The sequence below is a fragment of the Trachemys scripta genome, chromosome 2 (genome assembly GCF_013100865.1).
Source record: "Trachemys scripta elegans isolate TJP31775 chromosome 2, CAS_Tse_1.0, whole genome shotgun sequence".
Taxonomy (NCBI): Eukaryota; Metazoa; Chordata; order Testudines; family Emydidae; genus Trachemys; species Trachemys scripta.
In genome coordinates this window covers 8293645-8302201 of record NC_048299.1, presented here as the reverse complement: position 1 = coordinate 8302201, position 8557 = coordinate 8293645, and positions in this window count along the sequence as shown.

The following is an 8557-nucleotide window of genomic DNA, read 5'->3' as shown; positions in this document are numbered from 1 at the left end:
TGAAACTTTGCCTTCAGCGACCCCTCCCACAGCCTTTGTTCAGCCTCCCGGGCAAAGGTGTCACCTGGCCTCTAACCCCTTCCTGGGTTCTCATGTTCCATGCTCAGGTATTCTCCGTCCGTCAGTCTCACATCCCCCAGTGCAGACTATCCTAGCCACACTCCCCTGTCAGCATTCACAGACCACAGTAAGAACAGTCCCAGTTCGTCACAAAAGGTCATTAGGATGACTTTGAAGGAGATCCATCACCGGTACTTAGCTATACGAATTAACATACGGCCATTTGCTGGTTCCTCCGCCATTCCCAGTACATTTCAAAGAGAGATAAATACTGAGATAGCCCGTGTGTACAATTCATTGACATGCTAGGATGTTCTTTTGGCCTCTGCATGATCAGAATACAGCCCAGACAGGGACTGCTGATTACATCGTTGATCCTACTCATACATATGTAAATACACAGAAACACCAACATTATCTCCCCACATGTCTTTGGAGGGTCATTTACTCTGCAGGATGTTTAACCCTTTCTAGCCATACATCACACAAGACTGATCTTTGGGGCAGCGACTATGTCCCCTTGAAAGCAAATGACACATGTAGGACATCCCGAGTGGAGCATGGGCTGACGGGGGCATCTCGGCCCTGTTGAAGGACGTCACGCGGGGGCCTGAAGCGAATGATTGATAGGGGAGTGAATGTGGGGTAAGGTTCACTTGGCACCACTCTGCAGTCTCCTCCGAAAGTATCAATTAGGTAAAAATCAGGAGCCACACGCCCACTGGGCGCTTTCGAGACAGGTGACTCCTTTGAGGAAAAAGTATAAGAAACAAGCAAAGTAAATGACTGTTGGGGGGATTCCTAAATTGACACTTGAAGAAGCAACGCTGCTAGAGAGAGTAGCCAAAACTCTGCCCCGTGGGCTCGAGTGGGACTGTGACCAGAGGGGTCTCCAGGCAGCCAAGGCCTGGCTCGAGGGGATCCGAGACAGAGCAGAGGGCTGAGGAGACCAGACCCGGCGAGAAGAAGCCGTCCCTAGAATTGGTAACCACCACCTCTGTTTGCCAAGCAGGGGCTGTGTGCGGCGAGCACAGGGCCTGTCTGGGTATGGCTGTGATAGGCTCGCTAAGAGGCATGTATCGCTCTTACTGTGTAGCTCTTGAATGTCTGACATAGGAGTTATGTGCTTAATGGGACCCGTTACCGCTGGTGTAATTCCTTCTCCATACCCTGCCGTGTGTGCAAGTGAATGACTGTGGGCGATTTTTACTGGTGCGACAGTAACCGGCTCCGCTGGGAGCCATTAACGATCCATTCAGGGGTAGTAGCCCCTGGTGCCAACAGTAGTGAGCCCCCTCTCCCTGGGCTGGGCCCCGGAAAGGGGGAACGGCCAGGCAGGCCGGAGGGAAGGAGCTGGGGGCACCTAGGGGGAAGCTGGGGGTCTGGGGACCAGAGGAGCGGCTATGCCAGGCCCAGGCTGTGGGGAAGCTGCACCCGGCTCAGGGGTTGACAGTGGCCCAAGGAAGCGGCAGCAGGTTGGAGGGAGTGGGCCCAGCTGCTCAGTGCAGGGTCCCTCGCCGAGCCCAGGGCAGAGGGTGGGCCTGGGTCCCACCAGCTGGAGCGGGGGCGCCCATGCAGGAGTGGCGCCAGGGTTTTTGCCGCCCTAGGCGGAGGGTCCTTCCGCGCTCCTGGTCTTCGGTGGCAATTCTGTGGCGGGTCCTTCACTTGCTCCGGGACCCGCCACTGAAGTGCCCCGAAGACCGGGAACACGGAAGGACCCCCCGCCGCAGAATTGCCGCCCCCCAAATCCTGCTGCCCTAGGCGATTGCCTAGGTCACCTAAATGGAAGGGCCGGCCCTGCGCCCACTCCTGATGCAAGGACAGTTGAGGCCGGGGAGCAGGGGTGAAGAAGTACCTCACGCGTGGGCGGAAGGAACAGCCCAGTGGCTGCGCAGGCCTGGCACCTCTCGGGGTCGGCTGTGGGGAGAAGCCTGGGGCACTGGAGCCTGACAGCCCTGGCCCGGGAGGCGGGGGGCCACATGGCCTACCCTGGGGCACAGCGGGACCACTGGCACTGGCATGCTGTGTTGCCAGCTCCCCGGGGGACAGCAGGATGTTGGCAGAGGAGCCCTGAATAGTCGCCAGATGTCGCTGTTTCAGCATTCGAAAGGCATCAAAAAAGTCACTCAGCAACATTTCCCCAGCGCTCCCCAGAGAGTGACAGAGCTCTGTGGGCGGCCAGAGGCCAGGCCCACCTGCGTAGCAGGCACAGCACCATGCCGGTGCTCCCTCCGGCTGGACAGTCTGGACAACTGACACTGACTGGCTCTGTTGGGGTCTCTCAGCTGGTCAGGAGCTGGCAAGGGGTCTCTGGCAATCCTGGTGTCACGGGGCAGGGCTGGGGTCCCCCCTACCTCTAACCTGGCATTTGACTACACCTCCAGCCGTCCTTTCGGGGCTCTGAACTGCCAGGCCCAGAAGTGCCAGGGCTCTGAACTGCCAGGCCCAGAGGTGCCGGGCTCTGAACTGCCAGGCCCGGAGGTGCCAGCTCTGAACCGCCAGGCCCAGAGGTGCCGGGCTCTGAACTGCCAGGCCCGGGGGTGCTGGTCTGGGCTCTGGTCTGGCCCGAGGCTGTGTGCCGTTGGAAGGGCAGATGAGAGAGGGCTAGGAGGTGACGCAGACACGCCAGTGCTCGCCAGTGGATCGCGGGAGGCGTGACTGCAGCGTGGAACGAAGCCTCTCCGTGATCTCAGCAGAGAACTCGCAAACATCAGGAGAGCTCGGTGCCCAGATCACGAGTCAGGCTCCGTGTTACTTAGGAGCCGCCGGGGCGCCTGCTGCTCCACCCTCCAGGGCGTGCAGGCTCCCTGGCAGAAACCTGCCCTCTGTGCCCAGCACGGGCCCCTGCCTGGTGCCGCCGAGGGCAGGGGCTGGAGCTGGCCCAGAACAGCGGGAAAGGGGGACGGGTGGAGGCTGCGTGGCTCTGCCCAGCCAGTTCCTGTCCCTTCCCAGTGCAGCATTTGCTGGGCGCTGCCATTCCCGGCTCAGCCCGTCTGGCCTGTGACCAAGCCAGGGACCCCCGGGGGCCTGGGATCCCGGCTACACAGGTACAGGTTCCCTTTGGGTGCTGCGCCCCTTAGTGGACAGAGCCATGTACTGCAGCATCACCTTGCACCCCGAGCACAGGGCCGGGGGGTGGCTCAGCGTGGGCGCCGGCTCCTGCTGAGTGAGCGAGCGGGCAGGAGCCCTGCAGGTGCCAGCCCCACGATGTGGGAGTGGAGAGTGGGGGGGCTGGGAAGGGCCCGTAGTGAGTGGGGCTGTGGGGCCGTGAGTGGGGGGCAGCCTCCATGGAACATGGGCCCATGGCCTGCGGGGGAGCTGGCAAGTGGGGAGGGGCAGGAAGAGAACTCAGAGTGAAGGGGAAAGGCCCAGGTAGGGGCAGCCCTGCCCCCTGGCTCTGGGGACACCCCTCAGGCCCAGGAGGTGCTCTGCCCTGGGCCCAGCCGTACACCCACATGGGGTAGCCCCTCCCGAGAGGCCTTTGCCTGCGCGTGGGACCTGGCATGGAGCAAGTGGGGAAGTCGATAATATTTCTGTGAACTGTACGTGTGACTCAGTTTCCCCCAGCTGGCGTGCGAAGGGCTCATTTCTCCTCGGTGCCGCAGATGGGGCAGGCAGCTCTGGGTCCATGACCGGAGGGCCCAGAAGAGGCAATGGCAGCCCCATGGAGCGGGCACTAACTGGCACCCAGGAGCCAGCGAGCGGGCGCAGCAAATCCCCCGCAGCAGGGGCAGAGCCCGAGGGGTGGATGCTGGCCTCAAAGCCCTAGAGGGGGCTGGGCTCTGGGAGCCCCCCGGGGAGCAAGGCAGGAGATGCTTTCCGGCTCCGGCTGAGTCTGCCTTTCCCCTCGGCCGGGGCGCCCAGCAGTTCCTTGGGCCACCCACCATGGCCTCGATGTCCAGGGCACAGCGTGTTCCCCGCCCGGGATACGCCAGGCGCTGAGTCCAGTCTCTCCTTGGAGTGTCCCTCTGAGCTCAGGGAGGGCCAGCGTGGGATGCAGAGCTGGTGCGGTGGGCCTGGCCGCTGGACCCTGTGCAGGGGAGCAGCTGGGACCAGAGGGGGGCCGGGTGCTATGCTGCCCAGCAGCAGCCCTGGAGCCTTGCTGCCCTCCTCCCGCGGCCAGCCCCAAAGGCTCCAGCTCCTGGGGGCAGGCTGCAGGGTGTTATTGGGGGCTGCTGGGCAGGCTGGGCACAGCACCACTGCCATGGAGCAGAACCAGATGGGCCTGGGATGGGCTCAGTGCAGCCCCCTCTGGGGCAGGGCCGGCTCCACCCCAAGCAGCGAAGGAAATAAAAAAAAAAGCCGATTGAGCTGCCACCGAAGTGCTGCTAAAGATAACAAGAGGGAGTGAAGGACCCGCTGACGACGACCCGGTGTCACGGAGTGTGGGGGAGTCAGGGCCCTGCACCCCTCTTCCTGAGACTCGCCAGGACTCTCAGCCAGCCAGTAACACAGAAGGTTTATTAGATGACAGGAACAGTCCCAAGCCGAGCGTGTAGGTACAACCAGAACCCCTCAATCAAGTCCTTCTGGGGGGTTAGGGAGCTTAGACCCCAGCTTGGGGTTCCCTGCGTTGCACCACCCAGCCCCAGACTGAAACCAAAACAAAACTCCTCCAGCAGCTCTCTCCCCCTCCCCCAGCTCCTCCTCTCCTTTGTTCGGTCTCCCGGGCAGAAGGTGTCACTTCTCCCACCCCCTCCTGGCTCAGGTTACAGCTCAGGTAGCTTCCTTCAAGGGAAGTCCCACATCCCCACTGCAATCCCCCTGCGACATTCCCAGGTCGAATCCGCCCGCTCCCTGCTCCGTCACACCCAGCCATGCCGCCCCAACAACGGATGGAGAGTCGCCCCTTTCTATGGGCCGCCCCAGGCACCTGCTTCCTTCGCTGGTGCCTGGAGCTGGCCCTGTCTGGGGGGAGCCCCAGTGTGGGGCCCTACCCCGTTGTCAGCCTGGCCTGGCCTCCTGTGGCTCCCCAGGCTGGGGGCATGTGGGGCCCGGCAGGCTGGAGGCTGGGCTGGAGGCAGAGCGTGCGGCTCTGGGGGGCCGGCCCCTGCATGCAGAGGGCTCCAGGAGCCAGCAAGGGGTCCCCCAAGGCAGGGGAAGGACACGTCCCCACTCCTGATAGATGAGGTGAGAGCACAGTTGCTGGCATTCCCCCCACCCCCCACCCCGAGAGCCAAGCTGGGGCCGGGGCCAGGCAGGGATTAGCCTTTCACCGAACTGGATAAGCTTCTCCAGAAAGTGTCCCCAACACCCTCCCAGCCTCCCCCCACCCCGCAGGGCGGGTGCAGCTGACAGGACAGGCGGCCTGGTTCTGTCCCAGGCTCCCCATGGCGGGCACTGGGGCTGGCAGCAGCAGCAGCTTAGAGGGCGCTGGCAGAAGGGGGTTCCCTGCAGGCTGACAGCAGCGAGGGCAGGGAGAGGGGACTGTGCCCAGTGCCCCTGGGAGACACCCCCAGAGGCCTCATCTGCTCCCCAGGGCCGCTTCTTGCCCCACTGCCCAGGGCTCTGTCCCACTTCAACCACCCGCCCTTCCCATGGGAGAAGCGCCGCCCGGGAACAATACCCCCGGTGCCCTGCCCTGGGCTCCTGCCAGGGGCCCCCATCTGTCCATGTCTGGGACAGAGGAGCCCAGGGGCCAGAGGGGTGCAGGGGGGTCGTCTCCCCAGAGCCTAGAGGGCCCCTCCAGCTGGGCTCTGCTTTCTCCGAGTGAGCGTCTCCTGGCCCCGCGGGAGCCAGGCATTGCACCGAACGTGCCCAGGCCATGCCCTAGCAACCGTTCCCATGCAACAGCCTCTTGGGCATCCTGGCTCCCGCCACCTCTGGGCCCCTTGGGCTGGGGGCAGAGCTGGTGCACAGGGCACCCCACGGGAGCGGTGGAGCAGCCAGGCCAGGAAGCGCCGCCCTCCTCCCCAGCCAGCCCCTGTGCCCGGCCAACCTGGACCCATTCCCCCCACTGCCCAGGGTGCCTGTGTGTGTGGGAATGGGGGGCTCACCGCCCCTCCCCAAGGGGGCCACGCCGGGCACTGTTCTGGCTGCAGCAGGCCCTGCCTCGCGGAGGCCCTGGCAGGGAACAGCGGGGATCGCGCTGCCACTGGAGAGATAGGGATGATGGATGAGGGGCTGGGGCCTGGCGCTCTCCGGCCTGCCAGACACACCAGATAAGGGGGATGGAACGCACAGGCCAAGGCCTGGCAGCTGGTCCCATGCTGGGCCTGTGTGGGGGAGCAGATGGGACCAGAAGGGGGGCCGGGTGCCATGCTGCCCAGCAGCAGCCCTGAAGACCCAGAGCCTTGCTGCCCCCCTCCCGCGGCCAGCCCCTGGGGGACAGGCTGCAGGGTGTTATTGGGGGGCTGCCACAAGGCACAGGGGGGTCTCTGTATTCTAAGGGGAGGTGTCACCCTTGCAAGAACCCCACAGTGCGCCCAACTCCCCAGGGACCCATCCCCGTATAGGGGCGGCCTCACGGCCTCCCCACCTCCGAGACGCGGCCTCTGGGCTCCAGCCCTCCTGCTTCCCCCCTCGAGCTCTGCCAGCGAGTCCCACGCAGCCGGGCTCTGGGGGAGCCTCGTCTGCTCTGCAGGGACCGACACACCCAGCCAGGACCTGCAGCGACCCTCACCCAGCGCAGGCCCAGCCACCTGGACACAGCCTGGGAAGCCTGGAGCTGAGCGTAGGCCCTGTCTACACTAGACAATTAGGTCAGCATGACATCACCGAGGGGTGTGAAAACTCTTCCATCGACCCAGCCACCACCGCTTGGCAAGGCGGATTACCTGCCCCTCCCGGCAGCAGGGGAGCGGCTGCAGTAAAGTGTTGCAGCATGTCCCTGGAGACAGCCCTACGCTGACGGGGGTCATTAATCCACCGCCCTGACCGCCAGCAGCCAGGTTACCTGAAGAATTCTTCCCTGGACGAGCGCTGGCTGCACCGGGGGTTAGGTTGGAATAGTCACGTGTGATAAAATAGGGGATTTTCTTAGCGTTTTGCATGAACACGGTGTGTGCCTCAGTTTCCCTGTGTGCTGCATGTGTAAGGAGGGGGTGGGAGGGGGGTTTGCTGTTGCAGGGGACCAGGTGTGACCTCAAAGAGCAGCCAGGACCCCAGGCAATGGCCTGGAGATGGGGGGCCCAGCGACTGGTGGCAGGGAGGCCCCCCCAGCTCAGGAGCAGCTGGTTCTGGCCAGTGGGGGGACAAAGGGCCGAGGAGAGGGGCCTGGTGACCTGACCAGCCGGTTCCAGCCAGGGGGGAACAAAGGACGGAAGGGAGAGGGGGCCCTGGGGCAGAAGACAAAGGGTGGAGGAGAGGCTAGTGGGGGAGGGGATAGCGGCTCAGCTGGAAGGAGGGGGCTGGGCTGGGACAGGGACGCTGAGAGTCACGGCAGGCTAGAGAGGGGGGGGGGCATCGCTCCCTCTGGGGCGGGGGAGATCGGGGGGAGGGCATCGCTTCCTCTGGGGCTGGGGGCCCAGAGCAAGTAGACTCCCTGAGGGGGCCCCCAATGAGGCTGGAGACTCAGAGAGGTGAGGTTCCAGGAGGCGGAGCCCAGGGCCTGACCCCCAGCAGAGAGCGGCCCCCCAGGAAGGGCTGTCGCAGGGACCCCCCAGGGCTGTACAGAGCGAGAGAGCCCGGGGCCTGGGAGTCCAGGACATCACGGCTCTCGGGGGTGGAGCCCCGTGGCTCTGTGAGTTCTGCTCTTGGCAGCACCTCATGACACCGCTGTCCACTGGCCTCAGCTGCCAGAAAACCACCCGGCGTTCAGCCTTGAGTGGCTCATTCTGCCCAGCCCAGCCAGCTACGGGGCACCAACCCTCCCGGGTCCCGCGGCGCCCCTGAGGAAGCTCTTTACTCCTGCACCCGGGGCGGCGATACCGAGCCCAACGGCTCGTAGACAGTCCCTCCTTCGGCACAGGACGCCAGGCTTGGCAGGGCAGGAGCTCGCTGCTTGGGGTCTGAGGGGAATCGGGCTGGGCAGGAGCCCCCCAGCTGTGCCGGTGCCCCTCAATCCTGACCCACAGCCCCTGCTTTCTGTGGCCCTTGGGAGCCCCCCAGGATGCCCTGTAGCTGCAGTGCAGCACCGTCTCGGCATGGGCTGCCAGAGGGTGCGTGGGGCCGGCCCCCAGGTGTCTCCTGAAGGGACCCAATATGCAATCACGGATCAGCCCACTGAGGGGAGGTATGGGACGGACTTCCCAAGAGAGCTGGGGGCACGGCCAGCACCAGCCCAGCGCCACACCTCTGCCACCAGCCCAGGCACCCTGTGCCACCCCACCGAGCACCCACTGGATCCCTGGGCTCCCGCAAACCCTCCGCTCTAGGGAATGTCCATCGCAAACGGAGCCAGCGCCCAGCACCACAACCACGCCCGCGGGCTAGACTGAGGGAGCAACACCAGACCCATTTGCCCACCCCCAGCCTGCTGTGCACAGCCCCCCCGCCCAGCCCCTGGGAGCCCCCAGCTCTGCCCCCCAACCCTGCCCCTTGGATCCCCGCCCAGCCC